This window comes from Pan troglodytes, chromosome 7, assembly GCF_028858775.2.
Source record: "Pan troglodytes isolate AG18354 chromosome 7, NHGRI_mPanTro3-v2.0_pri, whole genome shotgun sequence".
NCBI classification, from domain to species: Eukaryota; Metazoa; Chordata; class Mammalia; order Primates; family Hominidae; genus Pan; species Pan troglodytes.
The window spans coordinates 13,068,543-13,085,841 of record NC_072405.2 but is presented as its reverse complement, the minus strand read 5'-3'; the positions used below and the strand labels follow the sequence as shown (position 1 = coordinate 13,085,841).

Below are 17,299 nucleotides of genomic sequence, written 5' to 3'. Positions count from 1 at the left end.
ATTAAGCATTTAGGTTGGTCATTTGAAACGTCCAAATTGATAATGTTCTTTCATCTTTATGTGGTTTTCATGGAAGCATGAGAACTCCTCAAAGACAGAGAAATGACTCTAAAATGGATCTGCTCCAGTCACTAGAACTCCTGCATTCCCAGGACCAACACCTGCGTATCCAGGACCATGTTTCCCAGCCCAGAAATGACTCCTGCACACCTAAAGATACCCCACCTGCCCTCACCTCGCCTGTAAGCCTCCTTCCCAGGAAATAAAAGCAGAGGAACAAAGAAGCCACAGAGTTTCATCTCGGGGATATGGAAATGAAATACACTGCATAACTGTTAAAGACTGAATTGTGTCCTCCTGAAATTCATATGTGGAGCCTTCATGCCTAATGTGACTGTATTTGGAGACAGGGGCTTTAAATAAGTCATTAAATGTTATCAGTCCATTCTCACCCTGCTAATAAAGACATACCCAAGACTGGGTAATTTATAAAGGAAAGAGGTTTAATTGACTCACAGTTCCACATGGCTGGGTAGGCCTCACTATCATGGCAGAAGATGAAGGAAAAGCAAAGGGATGCCTTACAAGGCAGCTGGCAAAGATAACTTGTGCAGGGGAGCTCCCATTTATAAAACCATCAGATCTCACGAGGCTTATTCACTACCACAACAGTGTGGGGGCGACCGTCCCCAGTATTCAATGATCTCCCTCTGGCTCCCTCCCATGACATGTGGGAATTATGGGAACTACAATTCAAGATGAGATTGGGGTGGAGACACAGCCAAGCCATATCATTAAGGTGAAATGAAGTCAAAAGGAAGGGGCCCTACCTCATATGACTGCGGCCTTATAAGAACAGGAAGAGACACTGGGGATGCAGGTACACAGAGAAAGGGCCGTATGAGGACACAGCATGGAGATGGTCATCTGTAACCCAAGGAGAGAGACTTTAGGAGAAACCAACCCTGCCCACGCATTGTTCTCGGACTTCCAGCCTCCAGGACTGTAAGATAGTAAGTTCCCGTTGTTTAAGCCACCCAGTCTCTGATATTTTGTTTTACAGCAGCCCAGGTAAACAAATGCAACAACAATAGAAGAAAAGTGATCTGTGGAAACAGAATAACCAACAGAATGGATGTCTTTCACATGACTATGAAAAGCTTGGAAAAGGATTCCACTAAAGCTGACAATTCTTTCATAGCTGGATTACGGAACAGTTGGACATGAAACAAAAAGAAAATGATCACAGCTGTCCCTCTGTGCCTGAAGCAGTTTCTAGGGGGAAATTCAAACGTGAAAAGCCAAGCGGATGATCTGAGGTGTTGTTAACTCAAGTGAAGGCGCCAAGCATCAGGCAACCTGGACTTTCTGACCAGCATCGTGTTTTTGCCTGCAAAGCTCCTTATTAGTAGGGATTGGCACAACCCTGGAAATAAACTTTTCTAGGGTGACACATCTTCAGTGAGAACATTGTTTGAGGCCTCTGTGCTCAAGAGACCATGTTTGGTTTTTGAAATGTTTGGTTTTCTCCTTTAGAATGGAATAGCCTGGGGAGGAATAAGGAGTGTGGATGGCACCTGCCCAGGAGACGCTTTCTTTCTCCCTGTAATCCAGATACAATGCTATTTTTGTCTATTAGGTGGCAAAAGCAGCAATGATTGTGCCTTTCATCTTTTTTAATGAGGTAAAGCTGCATGCCAGGGGATGTATTTAGCTATTCTGTTCTGCACAGAGCCTTCCGGACACTGATCTTGAACGATGTGCACTTGCTAAGGTTCCTAGCTTCTCCAGAGTAATTCCTGTTGAAGGCTTTCCCACCATCTTGCAGAGTTGGAGTCTGGGGCTGTTAAGAAGTTTAGGAAGAAAAACAAAGCAAAACAGAGAAAACAAACAAGCTCACCACCTTCATCATGTAAGCAAAGATATCTTATGAAGGAATTGGTTCAATTCACATAAAAACCTTGGTATACAGAGGCAGGAAAATATCATTATACCCGTTTCACAGAAGGAGAAACAAGGAGTGATTAAAAAGAAGGAATGAAGAGGAGAAGGAAGGAAGGAGAGGAGAAGGAAGGAAGGAAAGCAGAAAGGAAGAAGGATGGGAAAGAAGGGAGGAAGAAAGAAGGATGGGAGGGAGGAAAAGAAAGGAAGGAAAATGAGAGGGAAGGAAAGAAGGAAGGGAGGGATAAATGACAGAGGGAATGAAGGAGGGAAGGAAGGAAGGAAAGGATAGAGGAAGGGAGGGAGTAAGGCAAAAAGGTAGGGCATGAAGGAAATGTACCTTTCATGAGTGTGGTTACATTGAACTGCATGTGCTTGGCGTTGGAAACCATAAAGTCATAATGGACTCTTCTGAAATGGAGCCACCTGGTCTACCATAGTCTCTTCTGAAGAGACTCAGGCAAGATGATGCCATGTAGGGTGGGTAAGAGGCAAGGGTCCAAGCTCCCTTTAGCTCTTCACCGTGGTTTATTCAGTCAACCTTTTCACTAAGCTCTAGTGAAAGGCTTGAGCTTGAATCCCTGCATCATCATTTACTAGCTTTGTAGTCTTGGGTTAATAACTCATTTAATGAGCAAAAATGGGATGAAACTATCCGCCTTTTAGGATGGCTATGATGTGAGCTCAGATTATGTGCAGTGGTTGCTTAAAAATTGGCAGGTCCTGTGGAGATGGAGCCGTGTCATTCTGTTCCTTGCCTTCAGGGCGTCCCGCCGCGTAGTGTGGTGCTCGCACCTGTCTGCGTTCACCATGAGTCATCGCTGCACCTGCATCTTGTGGCGTTTATGCGATAGTGATCATAATGGTAAGTGCAGCAGCTAATGTTCATTGAGTGTTTGCCGCTCACCAGGTGATGTTCTAACTGCATTTTATATATTATTTTATTTCCAGCACATTTTGAGGAAACTGGGGAAGAGGGCTTAAGCAGCTGGACCCATGCCTTGCCACTGGTAAATGGTGGGCCTGGAATTTGAGACCAGGGACCTTGACTTCAGACCCCGTGATCCCAACAGCTCTACCATAGTTCACTCTCTTTCTAGCTTGAAATGTAGCTGCTGATTAATTCTTTATGCCTTTTTCCATAGCCGGTGATTTGTATAATTGCTTTTCAGTTAATGTTCTCATGATATCAAACCGTTTTTGCATTCCATGATGTTGTGTGTGTGTATGTGTGTGTGTGCATGTGTATGTGTGTGTGATTCTCTTGTTTGTAGTAAAAATAAACAGGAGGGTTTTCGTACCCACAGATTTGAGTTTTGAAAGCTCTGGTGTAGCACTGGGTGGGGTGTGAGAAAGAGAGGAGAGGGAATTGTCATTTTCTTTTCCTGTAGAGATATTTAAATTGAGATGGGTTATCTGACTGAAAGAGTAAGAGGGGTGCTAGGATTAAGATTCTAGGATAGTCTCTGAGACCCAGGCTGGAAAGCATAAATTCGCTCCTTCCTACTGTGAGTCAGTGACTCTCGGGGGGATGCGGCAAATCCTGGGCTCTGAGTCCCAGGTTCTGTTTCTCTCTGGAGGGCTATGTAGGGAAGGAGCCTGTCCAGCATTGGCCCAGGACATTGGATCTACCCACACAGACGTGTTTGCTGAGAACTTAGCTGGTGCCAGGCTTTGTACATTATGTCCTTGATCTCACAATAAAACCTGCACAGAAGCAATATTTTCTCCATTTGTAGAGAGGTGGAAATGAAGGCTTAGAGAGGTTGTAACTTTTTTCAGAACCCAAAACTCATAAATGGAAAAGGCCAGTTATGCCTAAAATTGGTATAAAACCTTGGAGAAAATATACTATACATAAAAAAGCTGAGATAGGATAAATTACTGTTGTTTAAGCCACCCAGTCTATAGTATTTTGTTTTATGGCAGCCCAAGTAAACAAGTGCAGTAACAGTAGAAGAAAACTGATCAGTAGAAACAGAAAAACCAACAGAATGGTTGGTTTAATTTCAGAAGATGTAGGTAAAGTTCTTTACAAGCCCCAAGCTTTCCCTTTATGGTTGTGTCAAGAGGCCTGAAAGCCATCCAAAATGGTACCCAGTCCTCCCACACATGTGTACACACACACACACACACACACACACACACAGCATCATGGAATGCAAAAATATCAAAGCTCAAACATTGAGCATGCCTCTCTCTGTGCTTTACCACCTAACATAATAAAGGTTTTTAAAATGTTGAACAAAGAATGAATTCTGGCTTGGGTAAACAAGGCTTGGAAAGGAATGAAATGCAGGCAATTTTAATTTACTGTCAGCAGCAGCTTCTTCCTTACTAGCATTTAAAGCCAATTAGCAAAGATGGAGAAAAAATTCTAAACATCGGAAACTTCATAAACAAAAACTCACTAATCCAGGAAGCTGCATGGCTCGCCGCCCAATTATACTCACGAAAGCAGCACACGGCTGTCACTGAAGAACAGCCAACAGTGCTCTGCAATGAATCGTGATGGGTGTAGAAAACGTCTGAATTATGTAATAATAGCTTACATCGGTATACCATTTTGATACGCGGTATCTCTTCAAACAGTCACAGCATCCCTGGGACACAACTAGGGGAGCCATTACTCTGCCCACTGAATGGAAGGGGAAACTGAGGTGCAGCCACCTGAACTGATTCTCCAAAGATTACATAACTGATCAGTGGGAGAATGGAACCACCACTCCTCAGTGGGACACCTTTTTCCTCTCTTTTTTTTCCCTTGAAATTCATGAGAAGATAGATACAAAATGGAAGGATCTGTAGAAACTCCACAATTGGGGCTTGTTTGGTAGAACTGTGGAGGACAGATCTGTTTAAATAAATGGGCCTTTCACCTGAAATTCTTCTCTTCCAACATGGTCACACGTGCATTACCCAATAGGGGATGTCAACTCACAATTAACTTGAGCTATTTAATAAAGCCCATCTCCACAAGCCAGAGGTTTATGATAGGAAGTGATTTTATTTTACTACGGTGGACAGAACTCTCCATGATACAGCTGGGACTTTAACTCAGGTTTAAAAAATAATTGAAGAGTTGCTAGTCACTTGATAATGAGGGGAGATAAGCAACTCACAGAAGATGAATTGAGGAAAATGAGAGGAAAGGCTGAAAAGGAAGGTTGCTATAGCAACGACAGAACTCACCTTTTCCCCATAATGACAGTGAAGGGCAGAATGGGCCTTGGGTCCCAGTTGGTACCATTGAAATGGAAGCAATCAGGTATTCTATGGCAATTCTCTCCCAAGGCACTGCCTGGGTTATGTAGATCTCTTTAAGCTAAACTTCCGTGCTTTAAATCTTCTTTACCTCTTAGGACTCTTTTCAATCTCTCTTCATTTCTGTACCGCTTATCATTCCACCCATATTTTTGGCGAATTTTATCGTTTAGCCCTTAAATAGAATTGAGTTTTTCATTATACATTGACTCAGCGATCTGCAAGTAATGGATGCATTTAAAAATGACGACAATGGAACCTAAACCCAAAGAGTTGTAGACTCATTCAGAAGGCACCAGGGATGCGTTCAGCATTGGGAAAGCCACAGTACCCAACTGCACAGAAGCATGCTCTTGTGGGAGAGCAACGAGACTCACAGGGACCCTCCAGGGCTTGTGAATTCACAGGGGGATGAGACTGCACCTCGCTTTGAGTCTAGATTATTAAGAGTTTTATTTATCATCACCAAGAGCTTTATTTATGATCAGTAAGAACTTGATTTAGAGGAAAGACACCTTATTTAATTGAAATTGTCGGGGAAACTTAATGAGGAAGAATATAATTATGATGCTCGGTAATTAGCTCTGTTGGCATGAAGCAGGCAGGGATCGGAGTGAAATGCTGAAAAGTAAATCGGGATCCCTGATTTCTGGGAGTTCTGGTCCCACCCCTAATTCCCTGGTCATCTGGGAGGAATGACTGTCATTTCTCCTCTCTCCCTTATTTTTCTTTTTACTGTTTTGCTGTATGTAATAGAGCAATGTATTCTTGAACTACAAGATCCTGGAGGGAAGGAATTCTCTTATTTATCTCCATAAAAGACCCAGCAACCCATTCTTTCTCTGGGATTTTCTTTTTTGTCTGTAAAACAGTAATTTTTTGGGGGGGATGTGGGAAGGGAGATCTTTTTTTTTTTTTTTTTTTTTTACGCTTTACCATATCCCCTTATCTTTACCTCTTCCCTTCATCCCTTAATTTGATTATTTCCCCCTGGATTTCTGATATCATGTTGTCGTCTTCTGTTGATACTTTTCTCTACTTACACTTCATATACTTCCTTTTTCTTTCTTCGTCTCTGCTACTGATGTATCTGTGCCAGTTGTTTTCCCCTCTGGTGATGTGTAGATTTATGAACAAAATGACTTAAGTTATTAGGCATACATTATGGCTTGAAGATAAACTAGATGGAGATTTAAAATGAACTTGTCTGTTCCCCAATTGCATTGATGTTTATAATGATGGCTTTAGAGGTTGGTTATTATAAAAAATGACTTAATGAAGGACAGCATATTTGAGTGAATGAGCTTAACTACTTGCATCTTACACGTGTGCAAAGCCAGTGGGCAGTGGTTTTTTTGTTGTTGTTGTTTCTCCAGTAGTATGGCACATCCATCTTCAATTATTTACAGGAATCTCATGGCATCTTGATTCCCTCAGCTTGTCAAAAAAAATTGCAATGAACAGCAAAGAAGACTATATTCAAGCTTATTGCAATTGGGGAAAGAGACTATTAAAATAGGGGAGAGACATAGAAATAAACTCTCAAAACAAGGGGGAGAGTTTGTCAGCACTGGGGTGAGCTAGCAGGAAGCACTGGAGGACTTTGGAGGGGAGGGTAGCCAATATGCTTAATTGTCTGTGTTTGTTAATTGGCATTTATTAAAGTTAGCCTCCTACCCTGCCACATAGGCACTCAGAGATACATACACAGAGATATGTACACATGCATTTGTGCACACACAGATACAGACACTCATACAGATGCATACATGAATACACTGACATATATGTACAGACATACACAGATACACATGCACACACAGCATGTGTACACACAGAGATACATATGTGCACAAACAGATATAAAAAGGGATGCATACATACACACATAGATGGGGAAACAGGAAACCTATCCTTTTGAATGACTAAATTTCAAAGAGATAGCTCCCAGATCCTTGAGAAAGGCGGTCTTGGGTTGCACAACTGGCAAGAGGCTGGGAGATAATTTACGTCTCAAAGGGGCAGAGAAAGAACTTACAATGATGAGTTTTCTAAAGTAAACATTCCAAGGAAAGGGAAGTCAGGGGTCTGGAATTGGGAAGAAGCCTGTCTAAAGTTTAGTCCTGAAGAGGGGTGCATTGACCTTGGCCAAGCTTAACAATTCATATGAAAATCTGATATATAGAAATATGCAATTTCTTGCAAGATTTATGTGGATTTATCATTAGCACTGGCCCAAAATGCAAAGGTGAACTAATCGTTGGCTAAGGAAACTGATTTTGACTGCAAGCCAAAATGAGAGACATTAAAATAAAAATAAACAGAACGTGGCAGTATCACGGGAAACATGTACCAGTGGTGCTATGCTATAAAGTGTAACTAAAATTAACCTCACATTCTCATAGTATATGTTTTCCTTTTTTTTTTTTTAACAGAAAAGTGTGTAATTTGGTAATTTTGTCTATATTTTGTTTTTTTAAACTTCTCTAATTTTTTATTTGAGGTCAAGAGACATTGAGACATTGTAGAAGATCAGGAACTTGCATTCACATATTGGTCATATGACTTTCTCTTAACTTGGCCAACCTCAGACTCTCTTATACAAATGGACACCATAAATGACTTGTATCATTGTCATGAAGATTGCTGTAGATGGTCAATAAGTGATGATTAAGCCAGACGTGGTGGCACTGCCTGTAGTCCCAGCAATTCGGAAGGCTGAAGTGGAAGGATCACTTGAGCCCAGGAATTTGAGTCCAACCTGGGCAACAGAGCAAGACCTCCATTGCTTAAGGAAAAGTGAAGATCAATAAGTGATTATCTTATTATTATTCTGTATGAAATATGAGAAGTGCCTTAAACCTGAGAACTTCTATAACCTTTAATTTTGAGAAAGGCTACACTTTGTGAAAACAAAGTTCTACTTGGCTTAGGGAGACACAGATTGCTATTTGTGTCTCCCTGTCACAATGTCTGTCACAGTGGTACAATGTTTTCAATTTTTAATTTTACTATTTTAAAATTGTCTTTTATTTCAATGGACTTAGGGGTACAAGCGGTTTTGGTTACATAGATGAACTGTACAGTGGTGAAGTCTATGATTTAAATGCACCTATCACCTGAGTAGTGTACCTTGCACCTAATAGGTAGTTTTTCATCCTTTACCCTCTTCTTACCCTTTCCCTTTCTGTGTTTCCAGTGTCCAAAACTGGGGATTAGCCCAGGAGGGTTCTTGGCTACACCCAGGAAAAGAATTCAAGGGCAAGCTAGTGGTGTTAGTAACTTGTGTTGAAGTGGCCGTGCACAGCAGAGGGCCTACTCTTTGCAGAGCAGGGCTACCCAACAGGCAGTGTGCCCAGAGTAGCAGCTCAGAGGAGCTCTGCAGCCATATTTATACTGACTTTTAATTACATGCACATTAAAGGGCGGTTTGTGCAGAAAGTTTTAGGATGAGGGTGGTAATTTCCAGGTTGTCAGACATACATGGGTCTGCCTGTCAAGAGAATTTGGGGAGAGGAATCTAGGGAGGGGCTTATTTGGAAGGAATGTACCGCACCGTGAGACCAGGTTTTTCACTTGGGGAAGGGCTGGGTGAGCTGTCCTCCCTCCTGAGCCTGGTGTGAGGGCTTCCAGAGGTCCCTTGGAGAGCTCTGAAATGTGCTTTTTTCTAGACGGACTCTGGTGGAAGAGACTGGCTAGTGCCCTTCTCAGCTCTGGGCAAAGCAGAGATGAGGTCCCTTCTGTTGTGTGGGGATCAGCCCTCACTGCCCTAGCATATGAGTGTTTGCTGTAGCCCAAATGTAGGCTACACTGGGTTATCCTGAGTGCTGTTTCCAGGACCACCTGAGGGAACAGAGCTCTCATTTGGAAGGGGGCAAAGGTGACCATGGGGTGCCCTGGGTGCCCAGTCAAGTGATGATCTGGGGCTCCGAAGAGCTTATGAAAACCACCATGAGAAAGAGGCAGTGATATTTTTGGCTGTGTCTCCACCGAAAATCTCATCTTGAATTGTAATTCCCATAATCCCCATGTGCCAAGGGAGAGAACAGGTGGAGTCAATTGAATCGGGGGCGGGGCGGGGGAGGTGGTTTCCCCCATGCTGTTCTCAGGATAGTGAGTGAGTTCTCATAAGATCTGATGGTTTTATAAGTGGTCGTTCTGACTGCATTCATTCTCCTTCCTGCCACCTTGTGAAGAAGGTGTCTTCCCTCCCCTTCATCTTCCACCATGATTGTGAGTTTCCTGAGGTCTCCCCAGCCATGGGGAACTGTGAGTCAATTAAACCTCTTTCCTTTATTAATTACCCGGTCTCAGGCAGTTCTTTATAACAGTGTGAAAATGGACTAATACAGGCAGCTATAAACGTCCACAGTCACCCAGGATATTAGCTCTGCTATCTCCAGGCTCAGAGGATGTGAAACCTTCAGTTAGATGCTCTCCCTCCTCCCCAGCTTCAGTCTTGATGGGAGCAGTGCTGTTGGCTAGCGGGTGGAATGGACAGAGAGAGGATGAGAAGGAAGATTAGGGCCCCTTTCCCTTGGGGTAACATTAAAATCTTGGACCCAACATTCTAAGGAATGAGAATGAGTTTAGGAATGAGTTCATTCTAATGAATGAGCTGCATTTAGACTCAACATGAGCAAGGACCTCTCCAGTGACCTAGACTGACTGAGCAGAAAAGCTACTGGACCTGCAGAAGTTTTCGTCAGGGCAGGGGCAAAATTACTGCATGTGAATAAAGATCAACGTGATAGTAGGAGTCAAGAATAAAATAGCGCTTTTTAATGTCATGGGTTCTGATCGCTCAACATGCCAAGTTATTTCATTTGAATAAGATTTTTTTAATGTATTAGTTTGTTTCTATTAATATTATGTTTTCTTAGTAATTCCACTGTTTTGGACTAAAAAAAAAAAAAACCCTTAACAGCTTCCTTTTGCAAATAAAATGGTAGTAGACACAGAATTCAGACATTGTGTAAAATTTTATTAGTGAAGATTTTTTCCTGTTTTTTTAAATACTAATATTAAGCTTTTTTAAAATTTTACTTTAAGTTCTGGGATACGTGTGCAGAACTTTTTTTTAGCTAAGCAATAAATGTTATATTACATATGCTTACAATTACCATATTATTCATCATCCAGAAATGGGACATACTGTCTTTCCACATATGCTGAAATATTTGTTCTCACACAAAAATTATGCTTTTTTGGGTAAAAATTTACCTTTTAACTGAGTCTGGCTGAGAAGTTACAATTTGTTTGCTGGTAGGCTGAATCCATTCATAGAGGTACAATCGTCTTTCATATACAGTAGCTTTTTTTTCTGTTTTTTTTTTTTTTTTAATTTGTATTTGAATTCCTCTAGATAAGGAATGCCCTCTTCTGTCTGCCGTTGTCACTGCAAATTCCTTTGCTTTCACTCAGCCTGATTCTTACAATTGCTTCAACTTCCTGACCCTTACATACTCCGGGGATTTTGACTCCTGCTACAGTTATAATGATCAATATGTGTTTTATATATATCTTTGAAAGACAGTTACAACTTTTATAGGGTTTATATATGAGGAACAGCAGTGTCTACTTGTGGAGTAAATCATATCAATGATTTTTTTCCCCAAAATCAACATGGAATATATTAAGAGTGATTGATCAAGTAACCCTCCCCTAGGTATAAGAAGCATGCTGTGATATTGAGTCAATTGGTTGCTCAATCACAGACATCTTTCACCGACAGAGTAACAGGTAAGAAAAGGACGAGTTTAATATATGGCACCGATTGCTACAAGAATCACTTTGAGGATTTCCTGGCATCTTTCTCATTTTTATTATTTTCTTATTTCTTTAAAGAATGCAATTAATTAAGAGCCTCAGTATCAGGGACTGAGCAAAGCTTATTTCCTTCCCAGTATTTTCTATTTGGCTTTATCCCCTATTTGGTGGTGGTTTTTTTTTTTTTTTTTTTTTTTTTTCAAGACAAGGTCTCACTCTGTCACCCACGTTGGAGTGTGGTGGCGTGATCTCGGCTCACTGCACACTTTGCCTCCTGGGTTCAAGCGATTCTCCTGCCTCAGTTGCCCGAGTACCTGGGATTACTAGTGTGCACCACCCCACCCAGCTGATTTTTATATTTGTAGTAGATACAGGGTTTCGCCACGTTGGCCAGGCTAGTCTCAAACTCCTGACCTCAAGTGATCTGCCAGCCTTCGCCTCCCAAAGTGCTGGGATTACACGCGTGAGCCACCACGCCCGGCCTTTACCCCTATTTGACTGCATACGTTCTTGGGTGATTAATACTTTTACCTCAGTGTCTTTTAATCATAGGAAACACAATAAACTAATCATATTTAGTGCTCCTACAGCAATGCTCATTTTCAAATCATATGAGAAGGCCTTGCTAACTGATGGTCGATGCTCACAGGTGTGTGGGCTTTGAGCAGTCACTACACCTTCCCTCTTCAGGCATGATGAGAGGATTCCTGCAGCGTTTTGCAAGAGGTAATTATGACACTTTCCCAGTCTCTGGTCAACTTCCCTTCCTGGCACAGATTGGCCTCTTTGAAAGGGGGTATCCTTTTCAATGAGATGCATGATGTGATTTTATAATTGGTAGGGGAAATTGGGGTCAAGGGAGTCCACTGAAGATTAAAAGCTCAGGCTGTATCTGTGAAGCTGCTGTGGACAGGAGGACAAACAATTTGATTTCCCTTTGTTTGCAGGGGTTGTGAGGATGCTTCTGGATTCCCAAGTCAAGTTCATGACTTATTCATAAACATACACTTAACTGATGTAACGTTAGAAACAGCCCTCTGAAGCCAACCTAAGTGCAATAACATCCCTCCCAATGGGGTGGATTCTACTTAATTTTGCTGGTGCTGGCAGTGCGTGCATATTATTTTGACTGGGAACATATTATTAGTGAGGATGGCCCTACATCCTGGTAATAATACGTTAGCCCTTTAGAAGGCAATCAAATAAATGTGACAGTAGCCAAGTGTGTTAGTGTCCTGAAAGAGGTGTCCTGAGACACGGGGAAGGCTATCTCCATAACAAAATCAAGAAATATTCCTTTCCCAGCCTTGTCTTCTCTCTGACTCATTTTATTTTTATTATGTGTAGTTTTTGAGACAGGGCCTCACTCTGTCACTCAAGCTAGAGTACAGTGGCACGATCACAGTCACTGCAGCCTCCATCTCCAGGACTCAAGCAATCCTCCCACCTCAGCCTCCTGAGTAACTGGGACTACAAACGCATGCCATCATGCCTAGCTATTTTTTTTGTATTTTTTTTGTAGAGATGAAGTTTCATCATGTTGTCCAGGCTGATATCCAACTCCTAGGCTCAAGTGATCCTCCTACCTTGGCCTCTCAAAGTGCTGGGATTACAGACATGAGACACTGCACCTGACCTCTGATTCATTTTAACTCAGAAAACTTTGAATATGCAATTGTGTTTAATTATCTTTCTTATGTTTTCTGTGACAGGTTTTCTGGACTTGACCAACAAAAGCGGTTAATATATTCCCTATAGTTAATTTTTATTTTCTGGAAGATTAGGAGGCAGAAGAAAAGTGAGAAAGATATTGAGGAGGAAGTTTCAGTTAATACACACTCACGCGCAAGCCCAGCCCCTGCAGTCATATCCTTCACTTTGCTGTGAGTGACAAATGGTGGTGACTTGTCACAGTGCTCTTAGTCTGAGGGAGGCCGGATGGGGTCTCACTGCACAGGGAGCACAGAATGGGAGCACGGCGGCTGGGGAGAGCCCTCCCCCCGTCCCGGCGCCAGCCTGATGGAGAGGAGATGAGACAGGCCAGGAGGAGGTCAGGTTGTGGCTGCAGATTAGGAAGGACCTGGTAGGGTTTTGATTGGGTTTTAGCTTTAATTCTGGGTGAGAGTGGAAGTCCTGGGAGGATTCTGAGCAGAGGAGTGACAAGCTGACATTTGGACGCCATCATGGTGCCTGCTGAGCCAGGGTCAGAGTGTCGGGGCCCAGGCAGAGCAGGGCGGGGCTGGCGCAGGTGTCTGTGTATGTGGTGGTGCAAGGGCATGGTGATGGGGGATGGTGATGGGGGTGGTCTGCAGATTCTGGAGATGCTTTGAGGCTAGAGCCGACAGGATTTCCTAATGATGGGCAGTGGGTGGGAGAGAGTGAAGAAAGTTGAAAGTGGATCTTGATTTTATTTTGTTTGTTTTTGTTTGAGCAATTCTAGTGAATGGAATTGTCATTAACAGCATAGGAAAGACTATGAGGGAAGCATGCTTGGCAGGGACAATAAAGGAATAGCATTTCTGCTTTGGGCAGGTTAAGTTTGAGATGCCAGTCATGTATCCCACAAGAGAGGCCATGCAGTTTGTTGGATGACGGGGTGTGAGTTCAGCTGGGCATGGTGGCTTGTGCCTGCAATTCCAGCACTTTTGAGAGGCTGAGGTGGGCAGGTCACCTGAAGTCAGGAGTTCGAGGCCACCCTGGCCAACATGGTAAAACCCCATCTCTACTAAAGATACAAAAGTTAGCCAGGTTTGGTCGTGGATGCCTGTAATCTCAGCTACTGCAGAGGCTGAGGCAGGAGAATCACTTGAGCCCAGGAGATGGAGGTTGTGGTGAGCTGAGACTGCGTCACTGCACTCCAGCCTGGGTGACGGAGTGAGATTCTATCGCAAAACAGCAACAACAACAAGAACAGCCAGCTGTGAGTTCAGGGGAGACATCGGGAGTCATTAGTGAGAAGGGATGGGGTCTAGAGAGAACAGGGCAGAGGTAGTGGTCTGCGTCAGAAAGCAAGCTAGCAAAAACAAAACAAAACAAAACAAAAAAAGGGTGGTGAGGAGAAGCCAGCTTGGACATGGAGATGGCTCTCTGGAGGAGAAGCAGGGCAGGGTCATGTCCTTAAGCTGAGGAAAGAAGGAGAGATGTTTCAAGGAGGAACAGCTGCATCCAAGCTACTGAGGGGGCCACACAGGAGAAAACTGACAAGACACTGCTGGGTTTAGGCAGCGATGGGACATTGAGCACCATGGTGAGAGACTCACGGAGGTGGTGGGAGAGAAATGCTGATGGAAAGGGGTTTAAGAATGACCAGGAAAGATTTAAAACAGAGGGAGCAGGTGATTCTTTTTCAGGAGTTTTATTGTGAAGGAAAAAGAGAGGAGGTTGTAGCTGGAGGGGATAAAGGTTATGAGTTTTGTTTTGTTTACTTTCCAAGACGGGAGAAAACCCCAACACTATTATAAACCAATGGGAATAATCTGGGAGAGTGAAAAAATTATGTCAAGAGGAGACGGGAGAGTTGCTGGGCAGTTTTCTTCAGGGCCTTGAGGAGAATGGCATTCAGTGAGCACCTAAGTGCAGGGTCCCTGAGAAGGGAGGGGGAACCTAGTGGTGAGTGTCTGTGGCTCCTGCAGGAGGGAGAAGATGTCAGGCCTTTCTGAACTCGCTTCTCGGCTTTTTCCTCCTCCATCAGCTGGGTATCAGTTCGCTGGGATGCTGGCTCCTGAAGTCGGACCATCAGGAGACACGTCCCTTCCTGAAATTTGGGAATTGTTTTAGGAGAGGGAGAAGAAAACTTGTCAACAAAAGAACACAAGGAAACAAGGTATGTGAGTGAGTGAGTGTGCATGTGTGGTGTGCACGTGAGTGTGGGATGCAAGGACAGGACCCATAGTCTAGAAAATGTAAGAGGCTAAAAAACCCCATGTGAGAGTCCGCACAAGGGGTTATCTATAGACTAATCCTAAAAAAAAAAAAGCCTCAATTTCTATGGTGGAAATATCTGGCCACCTTAGAAAATGGTGGGAGGATAGTGGGCTATAGGATTTCTGTGTCAAATTAATAAGAATAAGGGAAAATGAGACATGTGTTTGATCTGTGTTCCACCTCGGAGTGCTCCTTTGGTTCACAGTGGTGTAGGTGTGTGGAGCACAGCCTCAAACACAGATATGCATTTATGCAGGACACGGTCCCTGAACAGACTCAAGCTCTACCAGGAACCTATGGGGATCCCTGTCATAGTTTTATATTAGTATACAGTTTCCTGACTTTGATGGTTGTGCCATGGTTATATAAGACAGTGTCCCTGTTCTGAGAAAATACATAGAAATCTTCAGGGATAGAGTGTCTTGACGTCTCCAACTTACTCGTGAATGGTGTGGGAAAAATAAGAGAGAGACACTGATAAAGCGAATGGGACACAGTGCAATATTACACTTATATTTTTGCTAATTTTCTCTAAGTTTGAAACATGATCAAAGTTGCTGAGTGGGGTGGGCCCGGCGGTCTGTTTCCCAGGCTCTGCCTCGTCCTCTAGAGCTTTATGAAGCTCCCATCCCTCCAGTGGCAGATGGAGTGGGCTTGGGGTGGGAGGTGCGGTCTCTATCAACCCCCTTCCCCATTTTTAATATGAACAATGGACACTTTCTCAATATTAGGTGAAGATCATTGTGCAAGCAACAGTAAGACAGGCCTTCTACCCTTTCTTCAGCTCAGACTGTGGCTCCCAATTCCTGCTCTGTGGGGTTTCTGCAGCCATCCTGCCCACCCTATGTATCGTTATCTTTTCCAAGTGTGAACGATTAAACAGCTCTGCTGTGTGGAAGCATAACTTCTGATGGCTTCTTACTCTGAGGAAGAAACACCTCTCACATTCGCACTGTCTTTCCCCCTTAAAAAGGTCGGGTATACCGGTATCTTTGACTGATGTTTCTCCTGGAGTTTGGAGTGAAGCTCTGCAGAGTAGAAGATATTGATGGGCTTCGTAATTATTAGGAAGACACGAGATGAGATTGGTATCTTTATTTAGAAATTCATCACTGTAGAATTATTGGCCATAATCCAAACAAATTCTTGCACAAAAGTACACATTTGGTTGGCCTACATAGTCTTTACAATGAAGGAATATTTTGTTATGCAATTCTCGGTTTATCCTGAAATTCTGCCCCCTGTACTTTAGATCTGCCTCTACACATTAGGTTTGAATGGAATCGAATAGGACCGTTACGTTGTCTGAATTTATCCTACTTTATGTAATTGAAGGTTAGAAGCTTTTAAATGCACCATGGAAATAGATGCACATTTCTGTAGAATAAAGCTTCTCCAGAGAGCTTTCTAATGAAGCCACATGGTTGGCATATAGTAGATGCTAAAAAATTTGTGTTTTATCCTAGGTTTGTATCTAATTTTCAGGAGAACTAGACAGTAGGTGATTACCTTTCTGTCCACTGCTTAAGTATGGGTTACAAAGAACAAGCTTCTGGGGCTTAATTCAACAAAATCCAATAAACGTTATGGACTAACCTGGTAACAATGATAATAATATAAAAATATATACTATTATTATAGTAATATAGCGCTTACTGTGAGCCCAGCTGGTCTCAGTATAGTCCTATTTATTTATTTATCCCTTAAAACAGTGCAATAGCAGCACAATCAGGCAGGTACTGTTATAAACACTACTTCCTAGTGGAGAAGGCTGAGGCCTGCAGGTTAAGTCTGTAAGCTGGTAAATGGTAAAGTAGGATTCAAACTCAGGGGCTCTCCTTCCAGGGTCTGGGATCTTAGTTACTAGCCTACCTTCTCTGAGCGGCAGTCTATAGACTGGACAGTCTCACGGACACAGTAGGTAGTCACAGATGATGGGGGGAAGCTGCGGGTGTTAGGTGACGTTTCTGGGTAGCCAAGTCCTGCTGAGATGAGTGGAAGAGACCTAAAAGAGGCTTGTGTTTGGTTCGACAGGTGGACCCAGGCAACTGGGGTTCCAGGGTCAGTACTTGCGCGGAGACGGGCGCTCAGCGGAAGTCCGTGGTGGTTACGGTAATGACTATCGTACGTTACGATCCTCACTGGCTCTTTGTAGAATTCCCTCCTCGCCTACCTTTGAAGTCCCAGGCATGGGACTGGGTTCAACCAATCAGATGTGACTTTGCTTTTAGATGAAGCTTGTTAGTAATCCTCCTCCTATTCTCTTTCCTCTGACTCAGAAACGTGATTTTCCAGAAAGCAGGGACTGCATCAACCTGGGTCTAGAAACAAGGATCAGGAAAGAAAAGCCCTTTCAGCCCCTATTCCTACCCAAGATGGGGATGTGGTCAGAGGAAAACAC

At 43.1% G+C, this 17,299-nt stretch overlaps 1 long non-coding RNA gene across 1 annotated transcript; it reads right to left on the bottom strand.

Moving 5' to 3' along the window:
- Positions 1-1,662: 1,662 nt before the first annotated feature.
- Positions 1,663-17,041, bottom strand: LOC107976223 (uncharacterized). Its single transcript, XR_001719997.4, has 4 exons — positions 16,771-17,041; positions 9,582-9,686; positions 5,134-5,380; positions 1,663-1,843 (listed from the first exon to the last, which is right to left on the bottom strand). It is a non-coding gene; the product is annotated as an uncharacterized LOC107976223 (long non-coding RNA).
- Between the last annotated feature and the right edge of the window lie 258 nt (positions 17,042-17,299).